The sequence below is a fragment of the Eulemur rufifrons genome, chromosome 8 (genome assembly GCF_041146395.1).
Source record: "Eulemur rufifrons isolate Redbay chromosome 8, OSU_ERuf_1, whole genome shotgun sequence".
Classification (NCBI taxonomy): domain Eukaryota; kingdom Metazoa; phylum Chordata; class Mammalia; order Primates; family Lemuridae; genus Eulemur; species Eulemur rufifrons.
In genome coordinates this window covers 116,705,175-116,727,725 of record NC_090990.1, presented here as the reverse complement: position 1 = coordinate 116,727,725, position 22,551 = coordinate 116,705,175, and the positions used below count along the sequence as shown (strand labels likewise).

General features: G+C 37.7%; 1 protein-coding gene across 1 annotated transcript in view; it reads right to left on the bottom strand.

The window, feature by feature from the left end:
• Positions 1 to 22,551, bottom strand: part of VAV3 (vav guanine nucleotide exchange factor 3) — a 363,845-nt gene that overhangs the window by 129,524 nt on the left and 211,770 nt on the right. The window lies entirely within an intron of this gene.

The following is a 22,551-nucleotide window of genomic DNA, read 5'->3' as shown; positions in this document are numbered from 1 at the left end:
CTGGATCTTCATGCTGTGTGACAGTTTCTTTTCTGTAGCCACATCACAGAAATATAAACTAGCTGGTGCGGGAGGGGAACTCCGCTGCATTCCCAGAGTTCATCTCTAAATAGGTGTGTGGATTATGTGATGGTTACAAAAAGAAATAAAATAATTTTATTTTTTTTTTTTTTTTTTTTTTTTTTTTTTTTTTTTTTTGTTGAGACAGAGTCTCACTTTGTTGCCCAGGCTAGAGTGAGTGCCGTGGCGTCAGCTTAGCTCACAGCAACCTCAGACTCCTAGGCTTAAGCGATCCTACTGCCTCAGCCTCCCGAGTAGCTGGGACTACAGGCATGCGCCACTATGCCCGGCTAATTTTTTCTATATAGATTTTTAGTTGTCCATATAATGTCTTTCTATTTTTAGTAGAGACGGGGTCTCGCTCAGGCTGGTCTCGAACTCCTGACCTTGAGCGATCCACCCGCCTCGGCCTCCCAGAGTGCTAGGATTACAGGCGTGAGCCACCGCGCCCGGCCTGGGAAATAAAATAATTTTATAGCAACTTTTGAAACAAAGCATCAGGATAATCATTAAAAAACATCTTCCTTAACAAATAATTCACTGTCTTCACAATCCAAATAAAAAACAAAATTGTTTTATCATTCATATTTTGTATTGTATTTATATCATACACATATACAACAGAAAGTTGTTATACACACCCCAACTAACATTCACTGCACATTTACTTTGTGCCAGATACTGTGACAACCACGTGACATTCATTACCTCATTTAATCTTCACCCCAATCCTAACTGGCCCTAACAATATTACTAGGTAACCAACAAGGAAGCTATGGCTTACTCTAAAGCAAAGCTTACTGTTAAAGTAAAGGAAATGGCAGGATCCCACCGGGTCCATGCTCTTAGCTCTGACGATAGAGTTCGAGGAGGAAATCAGCAACAATCACATTAAGATAATTAGATTTTTATATTTAGTAGGTATGTTGGAAACAGTTAAATTAGCCATTTCTAGTGAATATTTTCCATTATTCTTGATTTAGCCATGTCACAGAAAAATTAGAATAGGAAAAGTCAAAAACGGAAACAGGTACACCTAGAAAGCTAAGATGATGCACTCCAAGATGTTAAGCACAATTCCAAAGATTGTAGGAAATGTGTGAGATACTGATGAGCTAGGGTTTCCCCTTTTATAAAATACAGCAACCCTCCACCACACAAAACCCTGGAGTAATGAAGCATAACACAGGCGGGCAGCCAGGCATCAATCTCTGGGGTACCAGGAGAAGCCTTATGAAAAAACATTCTCAAAGGCAATTGGAGTAGCAGGCAGTGATGCAGAAGTGTCAGAGAGGTCAGCCTTCCAATCCATCTGCTGAATATGAGCGTGCTAAAAATGAAATCAAATATTAGTGCCATCTGGGATTTCTCTGCTCTGTGCTTCTGGTGACCTCACTTTTTAGGAAAATGTTCCACTACATGCTGAAAAGTACGGCCATTTCCATAGAGGCATTTTTGCATTCCCGATTAAAAATCACAAAGCTCTTCTTCAGGAAGGGAGGAATACAGAAAATATAAGGATCTAGAAACAGAACTCTCTTCACATTGTTCAGAAAACATTTGTTTATTCAGTCCATAAAGCCATGCATTAAAAGGTGTCTCAAAAACCCATTTTCTTAGCCAGGAATGGCTGTTGGTTCATTTGTCTCTGAGCATCAAGGTGATACAGACATAGATGAATTGTCAAATAACAGTTTTGGTCCTGGCAACTTAAAGAATTCATCAGCCTGGAGTTTTCACATAAAAGTAGGTTTCCTTCAGGCAGAAATTCATGTAAATGGGTCCCAAATAATAAGAATTTAATTAATTTCAGAAGTCTGCCTTGGACATAAGTGGAACTCCCATCTTTTGGAGTCAAACCAACTTATACTTAAAAACAACAATATAATACAGAGTTGTAGACAACTCTGATAACGTGTGTGTGTGTGTGTGTGTGTGTATGTATGTGCGTGTGTAGACAGAGAGAGAGACTGATTTGCGTTTGAACCATTTGTATTTAAAACTTTCACCAACTAACTAGGAATAAGCTGGCTTTCCAGAAGACAAACAGCTGAAAGGAAGATCACAAACACACTAAGACGTTCTAAAAAAAATCTTATGAAAAAAGTTCTGAAAATATTTTAACAGTAGTTGCCTTAAGGGAAATGAAACTTGAAGTGGTAGGGTAGAAACGATAGGAAGGAATTGTTTGAATTTTTTTAAACTATAATTGCATATTATTTTTTAAATCCAGAATCAAACACACTAAACAATAAAAGTTAACTCTCTGACCCTGAAATTGCCACTGAGGCACAACTGAATATAAAAGCATCGTTAAGGGCAGGGATCTGAAATTAGACCACCTGGGCTTAAATCCTAACTTGCAAATCAGTAGCAGCATGACTTTAGGCAAGTCAGTAAGTATATAACAGGAATACTAATAAAACCAAACTCATAAAGTGCGGCAATATAAGTAAACTGCTTAGAACATTGCCTGATCCAGAGCTGGTGTTCCACCAGCGTTGGCTACAATTTATGGAGTGCTGATTCCAAATCCATGTAATAATGGTGTGATCGTGATAGTACTTTATGAGTAAGAGTCCCTTGGTAAGTCTGTGAACAAGTCTCCAGAGGATTCTCATTCTCCTGGGAATTTCCAGTAGGAAGTCTATGAGCAGTGTCCTTGGGACCAGGAATCCATATATAGTTATTTAAGTGAAATAAGAAGTAGGGTTACTCAGGAGAGGACATGTAGGAGAAATCCTGGGGAACTGGATGAAGTCAGTGCCAAGTGAAGAGAGAAGAAATGTCAACACACGTGGCCTGTAGCCTATAGGAATGAAGAAGCCAAAAACAGTAAATCGGCTGGATGGGAAGTGTTCAGAAGGTAGACTGGAACAAAGAAGACAGAAAAACATCGGGGTTATAGATTGAGAAAAACACAAGGGCAAAACAGTCAAAAGTGAAATGTATTGCACATGTCCAATGCACCAGACACATTGCTAGGCTCTTCATATACTTGTTAACATTTACATCTCACTACAAATCTACAAGGCAGAGTCATTCATTAATTTAATAAATATTTATTGAGTAACTACCACATACATAGGCCCTAAGGCAAGAACACAAGGAAGATTCCTTCGCAGGAGCTTAGTGAGTGAAGAGGAGAGACATAGATGAGGTAAGAGAGTTTGGTAGGGGCCAAGGAAAGAGGCAAGATTTTGCACAGAGATCGACATCATATTTAGGTGACAAAAAGATCTCTATGGCTGCTATGTAGAGATCTCCTTAGATGGTGAGGCAAGAGTGGATGTAGTGGGTTGTCTAGAAATGAGAACCAAGGATCAAATAGGTAAGTTCACTTGTTTAGTCATGCAGTTTTACATAAAGAATTCCATTTTAGTGATCTGCCTTAACATCTGACAATTTGCTTTTGAGAACTTCAATGGAATATTGTAGATGTCTCAATAACATGTTCCTATCTCTTTTGCTTCTCCTAGGGCCCATGACTAATTCAACTAATCAGGCAATCAAATATATTTATAGGGCAAGGAATGTGGACATTCTTATGGCTTCTTATAACATTACATGTTCTCCCCAGATGGTCTCCTCTCCTCACCTGGCTGCACTGCAGGCTCCAGGCTGAGGACCACACATTTCCCCTCACCTAGGTGGCTTCTCCACTCCACAGATCTGCACTCCCAATTGCTCCCCAGGCATCTCAAACGCAGCACATACACAACTCAACTTCCATGCCTGATCCACTTACTCCATCTTGCAACCTAGAAACTTCAGAGTCACAATGAATTCTCCCCTTTCCCTCATGCCCTCTACATATTAATTGTCTCTTAACTTTTCCTCTGCTCCAGTTTCTCCTTCCCTGATATTGACCAATTTTTGTTGATTCAACCTTATAAATATCTTCCCCAAAACTCAGGTTCCTTAACCATGTGTGTACATTTGCATACACACACATGCACACACTCCATTGGTTCTGTTTCTCTAGAGAACCCTAATACAGACATACTAGAAGATAATGTTATATAGGTTTAGTGGAGCTAGTTACCAGAGGAGGGGATGGGAGCGGTGCTTAAATTCAGGTATGTCAGCCTCTATCACACCTTTACTTGGCACCCATGCCAAGTTAAATAGACCCCCTAGGCTTTCACCTACTTTGCATAGCCCTAAAAGAAATCATCGTAGCATGAAAAGTGTTTGTGTGTCCAGTTCCCTGCTGGTCTATATGGTGCTTGAGGACAGGAGCCATGTCTTCTCCTTTTTAACCTGTCTCCTCTTTATAGTAATCAAACATTCTACCAAGAAAATTGACTGCCAGGTATGTATGGTTGATGGCAATCGGGAAAATATGCTTTTATGGTAGCATTTTCTTCATCTGTTTTCAAAAGGCTGCCTTTTGCCACAGTATCAGATAGAAAGATGGAGGGAGTAAAGGAGAGAAAAGACATTTTTACTAAGCCAAAAATGTTATCTCCCATATGAAAAAAAAATTGAAGAAAAACATATTAACTGAATTTCAATTAAATTTTATAATTTATGTTTATTTACTTATATGTGCCCTTCTTTGTAGGAAAATATTTAATCTTTTTATAAGGACTATGCTACTCATAGATGTAAAAATATTTCAGTAGTAAGTATGACAGTGTAGTTAGTAATATAGTCATTTTTTAAAACCTATACGTTTAAAATTAACATTTTTCTCTATTTTAACCATAAACTTTAAATCCTGATAACATTTTAGTAATATGGTTATAGAATACAGGAAGTAAACACTAGCAAAATGAAATCATTTGTAATGATCACGACCAATTATAGAGGAAATAAGATGAGAATCAATTTATGATATCTTGCTATCTCATGCTGTCAGTATTATTTAACATTCGAGTATCACCAGTTTGGACATGGTGACAATTACGTAAAATACATAAATAGTTTATTTCATCATATTACATTGAAAGTAAAGGTAAAAGAGCTGGAAGCAGATGTTGATGCTTCAAAAAAAACTTGTCTGAATGGAATAGGCTTTTTGTGTACCCAAAATACATTGATTTGTAGTATATACACATTCACGGCTATGTGTGTGTGTTGCTAAAATTCAAAACATATACATTTTAGCAAATAGATGTCAAATACAGATTACTTCATTGTGAATGTCCCTTAAGAAAATTCTGAGCAATCTCAATATTTCTATTTATTATTTTATCCTCTATAATATAACAAAATGGACACATCTTGCATCCTTCCATTAACCTCTAGTATTTAAGTGGCAATAAATTGCTGTAAGCAATACTACTTAAGTTAATCTTCTTTCCCAAAGCAAGACTTTAAAATCATTTAAAATAATATGGATTTTTTTTTTATCTTCAGGATACATTCCTATATATGACTCTTTTTAAATTAGGTTCTTAAAATACATGTAACAATTTATTACATTAATAAAGAACCAAAAAAGAATTGGGCAAGCTAAACAGACACCAAAAAAGACATTTAATAAAACATATCATGTGCTTCTGATGAAACTCTAAATAAACTAGGTGCTGAGGGATATATTCTCAATATGATAAAGAATATCAAACTAAATACAATAAAAAACATATCTAATGTAAAACATGATCACAATTATATTAAAGTTCCTGAAGTCAATTACATTTTTCAATATTGTTCTGGAAGACCTAATCAAAGTAATATGACAAGAATAATAAATGTGAAGAATAAACATTATTTAAAAAATTAAAAGAATTATTTGGAGATGACATTGGGACTATTAGGAAAAGCTAAGAGATCTAACTGAAAACTAAATGTGTTAATAATAAGAGATAAAGACACATCAAGTGGCATCTGAAGAAATCCATGTGTAAGTTTCCAATGTTCTCCAGCAGGGAAATGCAGTAATGTGTGTAGCGTCTCTGCCTAGTGAAACCCCTTAAGACTCAGAGTTCAAGGATTTTGGGGAGACTGGTTACACAGACACTCTCTGCTTGCATGATCAGCCCAAATCATTAAAACACCCAAGAAGAAAAGCGTTTACTATAAATTACATTGTTAAAAAAAAAAAAGTCTAGGCAGACAGGCTGGCATAATGAAATTCACTACCTCTGGCACACCAAATTACCTATCACTTAGTACCACAAGGAACATTTCAAAAGCCAACTTCTCAGATGCCAGCCAAAGACCAGCCAACCCTATAAGCAGATCCTTCTAAAGATAGCAAATTCAAGCCTGCTATGTGAATGATTTTCTACACAAAAATGTCTAAGAAAAATCCTAACACGAATGTCTAGGTTCTATTATCAATGAAATTTAAAAATTAACTAAGGGAAATAAAAAGCATTCAAGAAAATAAAAGCCACACAGCAAATTGCTAAATAAGAAGACAATATATTATTACAAATATACAAACTCTCTCCAGATTAATTTATAAATTTAAAACAATTCCTTCCAATACACACACATACACATGTGTGTGAACACATACACACTTATAAATATACAATGAGATTTTTATGAACTTGGCAAATGATTATAAAATTCAATTGGAAGATATGTGTATGAGAAAAGTTGAGAAATTTTTAAAACTATGATGAATTATTATTGTAGGGAGTATATGGGAAACTATCATAACCTAAGGGGTACTAAAATGTTTATTTAAAGTACAGTTATCAATTCTGTGTGGGACTGACAGCAAAACAGACAAAAAGACCGATAATACAGAACACATCACCTTGAAGGGGAATAAATATGTATGTGCATAGGTGCAAGAACTTGGTGTGTGGTTTTTGTGGCAGTTCATTCATTCATTTATTTATTTAAAAACTTAAAAAATCATTTAAAAAACTTATTGACTATTTAATATGTGCTAGGTGGTAGGATACAATAATGAGCAAAATTATGTAAAGTCCCTGCCTATGTGGTGGGGGAGGGGGTTGTGGAAGAAACATTTAAATAATTCCACAAACAATTGTGAAACTGCAGCTATGACAAGTGCTACAAAGAAAGTGTTAAGAAAGCTTAAAATGTGGAATGTGACCTTGTCCGTGTGTTACCACAGAAGGCTTTCCTACAGTAACAACCCTTCAGCTGAGATCTAAAGATGTGTAATAATTAAACAGGTGAAAAGAAAGAGGAAGAATGTTCCAGACAGAGGTAAGATAAATTATTATATAAATGTAATTAAAAAGGACATTTCCCGGGCCGGGCGCGGTGGCTCACGCCTGTAATCCTAGCACTCTGGGAGGCCGAGGCAGGTGGATCGCTCGAGGTCAGGAGTTTGAGACCAGCCTGAGCAAGAGTGAGACCCCCGTCTCTACTAAAAATAGAAAGAAATGAACTGGCCAACTAAAAATATATATAGAAAAAATTAGCTGGGCATGGTGGCGCATGCCTGTAGTCCCAGCTACTTGGGAGGCTGAGGCAGGAGGATCGTTGGAGCCCAGGAGTTTGAGGTTGCTGTGAGCTAGATTGATGCCACGGCACTCATTCTAGCCTGGGCAACAGAGTGAGACTTTGTCTCAAAAAAACAAACAAAAAAAAGAAATAATAAAGTAGGCATATGTATTAACCAAGAAAGACATTTGTAACACACTACAGGAGAACTTATCACAAAATTATATTACACTGTTATTCCTATTAATATGACACAAAATTGCACATATATATATATACACACACACACACACACACACACACACAAAAATGCAAAAAATGGGTAGAGGCATTGTGAGTAATTTTAATGTTTTTATTTTAGAGTTATTTGTGTTTTCTCAAGTCTCTACAGTGAACATGCATTATTCAATTTATTCCTGCATCTACTCTTTTCAGAGATAAAAACAAAAACAACCACAACAATACCTATAAGCTTTAAAGATTTTATGCTACCAGACTAAAGTCCACAGCTAGTAAGTCACTGAACAGGATTTGAGACAAAGATCTGTCTCAAAGTCCATGCTCTTAATCACTATGCTAAAAGTATCACAAGCCAATTAAAAAGCAAAGAGAAACTGAATTAAATGTTTGCAACATATGTGAAAATATTCTTGATATAAAAAAAGCAAAATGACAAATTTGACCCAAAGAAAACTTGGCAAAGGATGTGAACAAGAAATTCATAAAGAAAAACCACTGGTTGATAAGTCTGTGATACCTATTCAGCCTCATTAGTAAATGCAGATATATGGGTGTTCCAGAACATGGGAAGACTGTAACAGACATTGTTCGGGCACAGTCATTCCTGGACACTAATTGCTTTGTCCTCTGCTCCCCACCCCATAAGGGATATGGTCTTTGCTGTTGAGTTTGAACTAAGAAACAAACAGTTGTAAATATTTCCTTAAATGAAAACACATAGACTATGAGTGCTTCATAATAGGAGGCTAGCCTCAATTATAAGACCACAACGCTACAGCATGAATTGAATTTCCCAGACTAGGCAAGAAGCTTCCCCAAGCAGACAGAGTGACTAGCAGTTGTGGGCTATGCCGCATTTGCTCCGGCTTTTTCTACTATGAATAAGATCTTCTATCTTTGACTAATTAAACCAGGACTCTATCCAAACTTCTTGAGCGTGGGGAGTAGGATGAATTATTTTCTTGCCAATACATAGCCCATTAGAAAACCTTAGTTTTCAAAGAAATTAAAATTAAAACAATATTTTGTTTATAATAGTGAATGATTATAAATAAGCTAAATGCCCAATAAGGGATTAAGAAAATAAATTGTGGTACGTCCATATAAAAGAATAATAATTAGCTATTTAACCATATTGGAGAAGGGTTTTTATAAGAAAATATTAGTATAAAAGTATATTACAAAATAATATATAGGTACATTTGTGTGTGTAATTTCTGTATGTGTGTCTGTTACTATAAGAATATAACATATATAAAAATAGAGAAACTAGAACAAATCCCATTATAGAGTCTTACAGTGTCATGTAACATTCTTTCATCGTACTTGTCACAATTTCATTTTAACATTTATTTGTATGATAATGTTTCTTTTCCCCAAAAGATTATAAACTCCGTGAGGCCAGGGGCTGTGTCACTCAGAGCTTATCACTGTATCTATCACATCGCGCACAGTGCCTAGCGCCAGGTGGCATTCCACAAGTACATGCAGTCTTAATGGACTGTCAAATGGAGATTAAAGATAATCAGGTTAAAATCAAGTCAGTACACAAAGTGTTTCCCAAAAGATAACCATTAAACATGAGTTAAACATGAATTACAAACTACAAACTTGGTGCTAAACTTCCTACAACCAAAGCAAAGAGGAAAACAGGATCAGTTCTAAGATACTTTATTAATTTTCCTGGCACGAAAGTAAGAAAAATTATTCTGACAGGTTTTCATAAAAGGGACACTATATATGGCTGTCATCTTCCATGACATCCTTATAAACACAATTGTGTGCCTCCCCCTGCTCCCCCTCCTTGATATGAGCCAAGTATTATCAAGTGTGATAATACCAAGTACTGATCAGTAAAAACAATTCAGGAACCACTCTGCTTATATATCATCACTTAAACACTCATCACCTCCCCTAAGGACCACCAAGTTTTGGCTAGTCAAATATTTTTTAAATTTAAGAATTAATTATTCTAAGCATATGAAAACTACATGTAGATAAGGCAAATATGCGTGCCAAATCGTCAAATACTAGCTCTAGAAGAAGGCCTAATAATTTAGAAGACATTTCTAAGGCAAATAACAGGCTATTATAAACTTAATAGATGTTAGCTTATATGGATCATTTCTCCAACAGAACTGATGATAAACATGCAAATCCTAGGGACCTAAGGAGACCTAAGGCTGTCTGAAATAGACTAACCGTCTGACACCAATATTATAGTGGGCAGGCACCGTGCCCCATACAGCCCACAACATGCGGGACAGATCGCTGGGCTGGCTGCACCATAGATCTAACTTAGCAAAGTATTTCTTATACTCTCCGAATTACCAAAGAAATATTCAAAACCATCAGAATAGTGTAGCCAGGTTGTTTTTGTCAAGTTGCAGGCACTTCTAAATCCCCAGTTCTGAAAAAGCATTCTTAAACCAAGTAAAGTCTTAGCCAAAAATCTCAAAATGAAACTGATCATTTTATACCTCAAATTAGGGCTTTCTATAAGGTACAATTTTAAGGGTCTCTTTAAACAGTAAGTTCTTTTTCCTTTTGTTAACTTGAAAATTTCCAGAACAAAACTCAAGTATTTTTAAAATATCTCACATTGTGAAATTAAATCCTCCAAGTAGGTAATAGATCAGTAAGTACAAAAAACATATTCATACAATCTTTCAAGTAAACTATCCTAAATTCTTATTTTTTCACAATTTATTCCCGTAACACCATAGTATACTAATTATGCTGTTAGTTATTTGAAAGAGCAAAAAAAAAAAAAAAAAAATGAAAAACAAACAAGTCTTTCAAAAACCAAGTTAAAAAAAAACAGTTCAAAAGGGACATCTTCACCTATTCCTACAGATTCATAAAAGGAATGAAAACAAAAGAGATTTATAAATCACAACCAAATCTTATTCCTTGTATTCCAAATCACATACAGTCTTTTATCTAAGGAAATGAATAAATATTTTCAAAATACTGATAAAAATAAGATAATCTTTGGCTTTGAAAAATAGTATTTTCTTATCTATTATATATTGCACTTCTTTATTTCATCCAACATTGGCTTTATAGTAATTTTAAATATACATCCATCACTGCATTTCAGTGACATTGCAGGGAAATTACTGAATGAGATGTAAAGGCAGTTAAATCTACAATAAATTTAAAGTGAAAAAAATGTCAGAGTATCTGTGATTTGGGTCTATATTTGTTACAAACTTGATGTGTGGCTTTTGGCCTATAACATATTCTTTCTATTTTTAGTTTCCTCACTAATCAAAGAATTGTATCTGTCATTCCTGGTGTAGGTGGCCAATCTCCAGGAGTGAAAGAAGGAAGAGAACCCCCATTTGTTGGAATCTCTTCTACCTATCACTCAAATTTGTTCCGAGGATAAATGAGAACATACATGTATACATTTTAATAAATTTTATTGACTGATGAAAAGCAGTATATAAATGCTAGATGCCACTTCTGTTATTGTTATTGCTATCATAAGTGACAAACAGTGGGAAACTTAGAGGCCTCATCAAGGTAGAGCAATAAAATGATGATTTATCCATTACTACACCCTGAATCAATGGGAATAAAGCTTTTCTTGTATTAAACATTTAATAAGCATATTGAAACTTAACTTTGCTTATAATACAATTTAGTTGTGCATTAAACAAATTGTGTGCCTATTATGTGTCACTCGTTTTCTAACACCAGGAATAAAAGAGTGAATTTCTCTAGCCCAAACAATCATGGATCTCCAGCCAATTTGGACTATACTGCTTTACTTCAATTCTTCCATCAAAATAAATTGTTCATCCTCTCGTCATGGTGGGAGGAGGGAGGGAGAGAAAAAGAGAAGGAAAGAAAGAACAAGAGTGGAGGGCGGGGGAGAGGGAGAGAGAGAAAGGTCTCAGTGTTCAGGTTTAAACAGCAAGATACCTCCCACTGTGTCAGCCATTCCTTGTAAGAAACAGATTCTAGAGAATTTGGATTTTCTTATTCTCTGGTCCAATAAATCTGTACCATCATTCAAACAATGAAGGTAACATGAATTAGGAATGCTGAGCTGGCACAGTGAATTTAAGTTGTAGCACATTTTAAATTATTAATATGTCTGATAATATGAAGTTTGCTGTTGAATTAATATGTTTTAGAAGCATATGGAGATGGAGATGATATTGTTACAAGGCAAAATTAGGGAACAAAAGAAAGAAATCTGAGAGGCAATCTGACAAGCTTTGTAAGATTTTCCCCTTCAAATTCTATAATGATTATGTATGCAAAAAGGTTTTTTAATCAACATTCCATCCTTTGAATACAAAGCCTCTGTTTCATACTAAATTTGATGTGCAGAAGTTCAGTATAAATTGAGCAGAATTTCTGTAAATTTGGCATAAATTGAGGCCCCTATCATCCATCAAAACCAAAAATCACTCTTCAAAAAAAGCAATAATTTCAAATTTTAAATATATTTATTAAAGAAATAGGCATATTCATTATAAACATTACTATGAACAAACAGTCAATAAAGATTTTTAAAAGTAGTTTAGTAACACTCTAGGTCTGGTAGAACTTACAGGTTATAAAGATACCCATCCTCCACAAGTCTGCCATAAAGTTGAAGAGACAAGACTCACATCTATCAGTTTGTGAAGAAGCTATGAACTTGACTGAGCAGGACTTAGAGAGCCACATGGCAAGCTGTCACAGAGCTGCCTTCCTCAGTGGAGACCCACACACAAGAACTAGAAATCAGAGGAGATGAGGCTGGAGAGGGTAAGTGGCTCTCCTATCCTGGGAGCACCCAGGGCAGAGCTGATACAACTAAAACTTAGAGTAGGAGAGATGGGATCAGTGTTCACAGGTATAAGCCGAACAGAGCTCAGACTCATTCAGGGTAAATAGCTTGAGAGTTAAAGTCGAGGGTGGACAAAAGAGTCATTTATGAGTTTACACTTTAAGATCAAGTTTAGGCACCAGAAATTGAATCGGGGCATGAGAAAACAGGAAGGTAACAGAAGGAAGGGCGCAGGAAAAGGGGATGTCCATTCAGCAGAATAATTAAAGTAAGAAGACTGATCCCAAGATAGGGGCTGCTATTATATGTCTGTCCTAGTATTACAGAACTTTCTGGAGCAGGACAGGGGCTGCTAAGGGATAGCAGATGAGAACGTGGCCAATAAATCTTATCAAGGCCTAGGACCACTGGGACACTTTGAGTATTTGAGCTGGCAGGAATGGATAAAAAGCACTGAGAACATAAGACACCCCTGTGTTTAGAACCAGTACATGGGTGGCATAAGGGGCCACGAGGCTGGGCAGGGAAGGCAAGTGGGTGGTTGCAGTGGTAGCAGAGAAACACTTCTCTTAAGATGGAAAGAAACATGATGAAAGCTGTGCTTTCAACCCAACAGCAGATGGGTAGAAACAGACGCAGATGCATCTCTCTCCACAAAGGAAAATACAACTCCCCTAAGGTATCAAGGCTACCTCACAGGAAGGGAAAAACTCAAAGCTTCTAAATGCTGTTCCTGAGCCTGAAGAAAGCGTGATGATGTCTTGACATCGAACTATACACACACTAAAGCAGGAATCTCAACCTCACTTTCAGCTTCCTCTGGCCCCAGGATGACTGAGATCCACTGTTCACTCAAGCTGTTGTTTTATGTCTCCGCCCCACAAAATGGGGTGATAATAGTTTCCAAATATTTCTGAAGAAAATGCATCCAAACCTGAATTGGACCTATAATTGCAAATCCTTTGAAAATGTTTTCTTGGCAGATGAAGGGAAGTACTAATGTTATTAACTAGTATCACAGTCCAGAGACTTTGGGATTTGGACTGGACTTAAAATAATCTGATGAGGTTATTGTCTGGGTGTCAAAAAAAACAGACAGTTGAAAGGGATTTTGAGACAGCCTTGTTTTCTGCAGAGTCAGTTGTGCTTAACAGTTTCAGAATATGCAGAATGGCCTGAACACAGCCTCATTCTCCACCGTGAAGTATTAGATTGATCCTCTATTCCTGCCTTTCTGCTGAATGTTGGGTTTTTCCCCCTCAAAACTAATTACATTAGAGAAATTCAGAGTAAAATATTCTGCAAAGCACACTTTTCTCACTACCCTTGTCAATGAACTTCAAATTGTCCTGTGATTTGGGATTCTCTATTCTACAGTCTCTATCCATTTTGAAATAATTTAAACTCCCAAATGAGGCAAAAAGCATACAGAACAGTAAAACTCAAGTGGCTACTCGTAAAACAAAAACTGGAATAGTCTCACTGGCTTGAAATAGACACATGTGCCAGTCTATCTCAAAAAAAGAAAAACATAACCACCCTCAAAAAATATTTTCAAGACATTCTAGGAAATGGTCTTCTTTCAAAAGACATTTATTGAATGCCTACTATGTTCCAGACGATGCACAATAAAAATACAATTAAATCCCTGACATTGAAGGTTGTTCTCTGAGTAGGAGAAGACTCGTTTGAGCCTACAGAGCCTTCCAGGCCCCAGCTTTAGGTGAGGTTCAACAATGAACAGCATCAAGGTGCTATCTCTTCCTTTAAGATCTCCTTCTGTGGGCCCTGCCTCTCCTCCCAGCCACAAGTATCACATGGCCACATTATGTCCCTCCCTCTGGGCCAGCCCCTGACTCGTGCCTATCCTGTGTTAGTGTCCTTCAGTGTTCTCCTTCCTGCGCAGATTGGCCTTCCCACACAAAGACGGAACACTCCATAAAAATGCTGCAGCCACCAGCTCAGCCCTTATGTAAGCTCTCCATTGTCTGCCACCACCCTCCACTTGGACCCCTCTTGTTTTTGCCAATATATACCTGGATTCTCATTCTGAGCCTAGTCCCTTCACAGACTGCCAGCACAGTGAGATAGTTATAAAATAATAAGAAATAATAAATATCGCTCTCCAGCCCTTGGTTCCTTACACATAGCTCCTAAGACCTTTTTAATTTCTTGAGTGATAGGAGTGTCTTTTATACTAGTAAGAGCTCTTGGTGGGCTCCTAGATAGTCACAGGATGGGGGCTGGTTGCCAGGGAAACCAATCATGTGATTAGAGGATTGGAACTTTCAGGCCCACCTCCAACCTCTGGGAGAGGAGAGGGGCTGCAGGTTGAATTGATCACTAATGGCCAATGATTTAATTAATTGTGCTTCATAATGAAGCCTCCATAAAAACCCAAAGGACTAGATTCAGAGAGCTTCCAGGTTGCTGAAAACGTGATGGTACCTGGAAGGTGTCATGCCCAGAAAGGGACTAGAAGCTCCACACCTTTCCCACATGCCTTGCCTTGTGCATCTTTCATCTAGTTGTTCATATATATCCTTTGCAATATCCTTTATAAACTGGCAAAGTTGTTTCCCTCAGTGACGTGAGCTGTCCTAGCAAAGGAAGTGAGCCCAAGGAGGGGGTCATGGAACCTCAGTTTATAACAGTCAGAAGTATAGGAGACAACGCACTATTTGCGATTGGCATCTGAAGTGGGGGCAGTCTTGTGGGACTGAGCCCTTAACCTATGGGATCTGAGTCTAACTCCAGGTAGACAGTGTCAGAATTGAATTGAATTATAGGGTATCCAGCTGGTATCTGCTGGAGAATTGCTTGGTGTTTGTGGGAAAAAATCCCTACATACTTTGGTGACTAGAGGTGAAGTATTCTGTGTTGAGTGGTATGTGAGAGCAGGAAAAAACACTTACGTTTATTTCCCATCCAATACAGAACAGTTAACGTGGTTTGATTTCTTACTACCTTTTGGTCTCACGCATTAGAGCCTGTGAGAAATGACCAAACAGGCTTCTAGACACTGAACGTCAACCCTGGCCAGAACCCTGGGCCTGCATTCATCCGGGAGGAGAAACTAAAACTATAGGTATCAGCCACCTCTGAGTGCTCAGGCTCTCTGGAGCACGGCGACAGTTGCTGTACATGCATTTTCTCATTTAACTTCACAATGCCTCTATGAAATAAGTATTGTTATTCCCATTTTCAGATTATGAAACTGAGCCCCAGAGAGCTTGAATAATTTTTCAAGGGTCACCTAACTAAAAAATCTGTCATGACTCAATGTTATCTGTTAAATTCCAAAGCTAATGCTTTCCAACTCTATATTATACGACCTTGAGTTTAATAAAGAAGAGATCGTTTTCAGGGATCTTGGTTTCTGGGAATTTTCATCTGGCCCATCCCTGGGATAATTATCAGAAGAGCATCCCCAGCCCATGAGAACATTTCACAGCAGGACACAGCCCTCAGCTCAAGCTCTCACTAAACCTACTGAGCTCAGAGTGCCAACCGTGGCATGTCCTCACTCTTACCATCCCATCTCCAACCCCATTCCAATTCCCAGAAAGGGGCATTCAGTATCACAAGGGGTCTCAGGGTAATGTTTCCAGCTTCTGAGCTGAAGCCATGTTAGACCACAGGGCACCAAGCAGCTCTTTGTGGACTAGCGCACAATTTACCAGTTTCAACTCTCCCTTGAACCCATGAGATGCGCTGGTACCATTAATTACTTTAAATTAAATACTGCTGTCAGCCACCCTACATAGGGGGGCTGTTCCCTCCCAACCTCCACAACATCCTGGAATCATGTCTTCCATATTTCCATATTTCCAGTGGGTATCACCACTTTTCCTATGTTATAAAATGAGGGGGAAAAAAAATACCTAACTAACATGGAGCTGTTGCAAAGGTTAAGTGAGTTAACACACATAAGGGTCCTGCATTGTACCTGAAAAGTAGTAAGTACAGAATAAATGGTAAATGGTACGTTACAACACACACCATGAGGTAGATAGTCTATCTCCATTTTGTGATTTCCAAATTGTGGCTCAGAAAAGTTAAGCAACTTGCCCAAGCTCTAAAGCAATTAACAGAGCAAGCTCTTAACCCAGTACTGAGGAGGAGTTCAGAAATTATTACATGGGTGGGTCATTAAGAGCAACAGAAACATTTTAAATGGGCAAATTACATCTCCAATAGTATCCCATCATAAGCTAAAGAGACCCATTTATTCAAAGTACCCTTCAAATGCTCATCTCAGTCTACGCTCCAAACCGTTATTCCTAGTTATGAATATTCTTCCTTCTCTCCACACTCCAAATGCAATCTAACCCTGTAGTTTAGGTCCCCATTTTTCCTTTGAGACCTTCCCAGATTACTATAGCCTACAATGATCTGTCCTTTACCTGAACTTACACGGTACTTACAACCTGAAAATTGTCTTATACTATTATTACTCAGCTGCCTCAGGCACTCTTTTGTTCAACAAGTATTTATTAAACACCTAATGTGTGGTACACATTGTGCTGGGACAAAAATAATGGCCACTGGCCTCACGATCCTTTCAATCTAGGATGAAGATGGAGGCATGAAAAGAAGTAAATCTAATAAAGCACTCCCCAAAGGTATAAGATACAGTGGAGAGTAAAGGAGAGACTGGTCAATCCTATAGTATAGGATGGGGTGGGTGATACATGGAAAGAGAACAACTGCTTTCCATCTGAGTCTTAAAAGATAAGCAGGTGCTCCCTAGCAGATCCCAGGTAAAGGACACCATGATCAAAGGCCCAGAGCTATAAAGGAGCCCAGTATGTTCTGGCAACTGACCAGTCTGGTTGCAGAACTGAATATGGTGAAAAATAAGGCTGGAGCTGGGCTTGAGCCAGACTGTAGATGCCATCTGTGCACATTCCAGGAATCTGATCTTGTTCTGTGGGCAGTGAGTGAGCACTAAAGGTGTGCAGATAATAACACCGTATTTGTATGTTAGCAAACTCTGGCAGCCACGTTATAGAGGGAGTGAGATGAGAGACCAGGAGACAATTATAGAGATGACCATAGCAAGCGAGGTAGAAGAATCTGAAGACCTAAAGTAAGATAGTGATGTTGGGAGTGAAAAAGGGAGCCAGAAATGAAGGACAAAGCCAACGAGAGTGAAGCATGACAGTTTAGAAAGGTCACTCTTGCAATAGTCAGTCGGGAGGCTACATATAGGTGGCTACGCCGGCAGCAGGGAGACCGGTTAAGAGGCTAACAGTAGCCCACAAAGAAATGACAAAGACTTCCCTATAATTTCCTCCTCTTGATTGTTTCTGCTGGACTGGTATTGTCATAACGGGCAGGGGCTTAACTTCGTGCATGGTCCTCTGAATTGAAAAGACTGGGGATCCTGACCTGAGCTTTCCTTCAAGATGGCAAAGCATAAATGGAAGTCTGCAGCAGGAAGTGAAGAGGGAGGCAGATATCGCAGTAGTTCCACAAGATGCTCAGGGTTTACTGATTTTCAACCAAACTTTTAAAAAGCTGGTCATGCTGGGAAATTTCAGTAGCTAATCAAAGGCTTGTTCCTTGGGTCTCCTGGGCAACTATCTGGCAGTCACAGAGGAATGTTTTAAGGCAATGACAATTATTATTGACATGCTATTCCTTTTCCTGACAGCAGCAAGGTAACCACACTGTCCTGGGTAATGTGTACTTTTAAATGGCAATTCTCATAGATGAAGGCAAACACAAAACTGCTTTGAATTTAGGTTATTGCTAGACACCCCCCTACACAAGAAAAAATAACCAAAACCAACATTATTTAATGAAAGATTTTAATATTATGCTATCAATATTCCTATCTCAGAAATAAATGATGATATGTGACAGCCTACCTTCAGGGCTGCTGAAAAAAATCAATGCTCTTTTTAAAATTTGAGCTCTGATATTTGCAAAGTGCTTTCGGTTCAGATGAGGAAAAGCACTAGAGGAGTACACAAACAGATAAATAAATCAATCTATAAAAAGAAAGAAAGAAAGAAATTGCTCACAGAAGATAAACAAATCACTGCAAAGCAGAATTTTATTAAACTCTACTTAGGTTTGATCCTCACAGAAGCTGCAAGAATTCCCCCAGAAAGTCCCTCTGTGCTCCTGGTGCAAGTGTTCTGCAAACACTTTTCAAGGAGAGGCGCTGACCACTAATGGCCAGTTGGCTCATTTCAGTTTTCCCAGTCATGTCTCAGAACCATCTTTGAGAAAGTCATTGATTAATCAATCAATTCTCTACATACTCATGCTCTGGCTTCTTGTGCTTTTAATATCAAGAAGCCTCCATCACTAAAAGCCAGCAGTAATCAAGTTCCCTGGATCACACACTATCTGTGCTTTTTGATCAAGGGTTCACAGTTAATTTCTTTGGCTTTGTAAGATGATGGGTTCTACTGAATCAGCATACCAATCTTACTTCTTTTATTAAGATTTTGAATGTATGCAATACCTTCATTTATAATTAAACTGATTAAACTAATTCTGATTATCATTTCATCATCTTTATGTTTCCACAGATGGAATAAGGTCTGCTTATTGAATTTCCCTGATGGTTTACACAGTGGGTACACAGAATTCAAAGCATAGCATCACCTTTAGGGCATGAAAACCTTAATCTTCCCAAAGGGACCACAGTATCATTGTCCAGTGTATACACTCACACATACACACATAAATACACACATACACACACACTCACATGCAATGTCTAATGTACTTTTGAGGACCAAGAGAAAAACATCATCACTCCTGGATAGAAATAAAAGAGGATTCAATTCACCACTATTTTTGTATCACAGTGAACTTCCACACTTCCCCCACTTTCTTTTGCCCTGCAGGACAAAAAGAGATCACAAATATTTTCAACCTCCTCTTTAACTGATGAGTGAATTAAGTTCTAGAGAGGAAGTGAGGGTCGCCTGGGTCCCAAGGCCAAGTCAGTGATAGGACTTGAGTCCTTCCTTATCTTTCTTCTCCTTGACCAGCATTCTTTGAATACCACTAAAATGCCTTTTCAATCTAGTTTCCCATTCTGTTTTTAGGATGATGAATATGATTATGATCTCCACTATTAAATCTTGGAATCTTTAAGCCTTCATTACTATTCATCATTAACATTATCCTCAGCTGCCTCCAAATTATTAAAAATATTACTTAAGCATAAATTAACTATTAAGCATTTAACCACCAAACACCTTTATGAAATCAGGTTTATTGGCCATTTTAAATAAATGTGAATTCTCACTTTCCAAATGAAGTTAAAAACCAATTGCAAACAGTCTACTAATAAACACTTAAAATTAATATTTGACTATTTCCCCAATCAGTCAGGTATTCAGATTGTCAACCTACCCAGTGTATTCAAAATGGCCAGCTAGCCATATTTTAAATTAAACATAAGCCTATGGGATTTAGCCTTTGTGGGTTTTGCACATTTAGACTTGTGTCAATAGCAAGAGTCAATACAAACCTAATACTAAAACACTCAATCTCTTACATTGAAATTTTATAAAACCAAGGATTCTCTTAAAGCATCAATACCCTTTTTAGAGTCATTTTGAAACCCCAAAACAAAACCAATCTAAGGGGAGTTTCATTATAATTGAATATGGAATTGCAAGTTGAACTGTGCGACACATTAAACAATTAAACAAGCAAGAAATTTAATTAAATTTCTAATTCACTTTGGATTTCCCTGTATCCTGCAATTAGAAGGTTTCATGCTAGTATCAAGTATTCAGGAGTCAGGAGTGCCCTGCTGAAAATAAATCTGCAATGTCAACAGCAAGCAGTATGTTAATGTCAAACAGATGGTAGAATAACAGGTACTATCGCTAATATCCACTGGAGGCTGGGTGAGTTCTCCTCTACCCCAAATCCACTGGCCTCTGGACTGGGAATTGGCAGCTTTCCATGAAAGGGATATATGGAAAAGAAGTAGACCCTTGTTTTATGGAAAATATACTCACTAACATAAGATCTGTCCTAAGCGAAAAGGAATCACCAGGAATTAAAGGACCTGGGATCTAGTCTCAGTTCCACTATTTATTACTCCTGTGGCTTTGCACCAGGTACTCTGTAGATGAAGTTACCCTGGGTCTGACTGGCTATAAGCTCTGAGATCATCCAGTACATAGGCATTTGAAGGAAAAATAATCTGTTAATTGATCTACCTATAAAATGGCTGGGGAGAGAGGCTGGTAGGTGTCAGGCATGATCTCTGTGGTTCCAAATCTGGGATTGTTCTTATTACACTGCCCTAAAGACAAACTTTCATGTCTCATGTATATGTATGTATATTATACAAAAATACGTATATGTATAAGTGTGTATGTAACACAAAATGTCCCCATATCAGATCCACTAAGGAAAAGGCTTAACACAGACTACTTATAAACTTGCACAAGTCTAATGCCACAAGCAAAAAGACTGCTTAGCTAATATAACCAGATACAAAAGCATTTGTAAGACAAGAAACAATAATGCAAGGCTAGGGCTCAACTATAGAATCATAATTGTCACCAAGCATCAGTTTAATCTTGATACCCTCCTGTCTGGAAAGATTCAGAATAGTTTCTAATTCATTATTCCTAGCTCCTATGGTATGTAGAAAATCCATTAGGTTGCTCTACGGTGTTTCTTGTAAACCAAAGCCCTGCAAAATGGTTTAGTTTTTTTCTCAGTCTGAAAGATGCCTAGGTTTTGATAATTGGAAAACCCAATTTGAACCCCTACCACAATTAAATAGGCCAGGCATAGTTTTGCCTTAGTAAACTATATGTGACCTCGGGTCTATTTTGTTATGTATGAAACACTATTTCTAAGCTATCTAGTTTTTAAAATGCACTGACAGCAACAGCTTTAATTTAAAATGCTAGTGCTCAATATGTCAAAGCTCAAATATTCTCTGAGAAGAAGCTTTAATGCATATATATTATTAATGTACTATCAGAGAACAGATCCCTGAGTTTATTCTGACCAACAAGTCATTAGTCAAAGACTACATAAGGCAAATTTGGCGTATGATAATAGATGAAAGAATTTTGTTTCTGGTTGCTGCTGCTATCCAAGGGAGAAGAAACAAAGAAAAATACAGGAAGTCTAGTTTGATGTTAAGAGATATTTTTAAAAAATCTGGGCTTAGGCTGGGCACTGTAGCTCACTCCTATAATCCTAGTGCTCTGGGTGGCCAAGTCAAGAGGATCACTTGAAGTAAGAGCTTGAGATCAACCTGAGCAAAAGCAAGACCCCATCTCTACCAAAAATAGAAAAAATTAGCTGGACATGGAGGTGCGTGCCTATACTTCAAGCTACTTGGGAGGCTGAGGCAGGAGGATCGCTTGAGCCCAGGAGTTTGAGGTTGCTGTGAGCTAGGCTCATGCCACAGCACCCTACCTGGGGTGACAAAGCAAGACTCCGTCTCAAAAAAAAAAAAAAAAAAAATCTGGGCTTAATAAAACATCAGTTTTATTCTTCCTAGCTATTTCGGCAAAAAAATTCTCTGGAGTAAAGAATGGGAAAAGCATGGCCCGCACCATGGTATACTAAAAGAACATGGGTGGAGTCTGTTCTACAAAAGGTGCTACACTTACCATCCTCAGTTTTCCTATCTGTAAAAACAGAGATAAACTGCCCCATCATAAATTTTGTGAAGAATCAATGAGACAAGCATCCAAAATAGCATTGTTCTTGGAATATAATGTAATGCCAGCAAATATGAATTCTCTCATAGGACCGAAGCAAGGACAGATTGGAAGAATAATAAATACAAAAGATTTTTTGTTTACTGTAAAAAACTTTATAAAATAAGAGAGTATTATTTTTAAAGAAAATTTTTATTTTAAAGCCCATTAATTTAGGGCATTTATGACTTTTGGAATTACCTCCCTTTATTCAAAGAGCTGGTTGCTTTGTACAGACAGTGATGTTGGTGGATAAATACAAAGGTGTAAGCGAGACTAAACAAACAGGGATCACTGACCAGCGGAATATTCCAGCCACTTTTGGGGCTAGGATCTGAGCTCCCAAACTTCAGTGTTTTCTTAGAG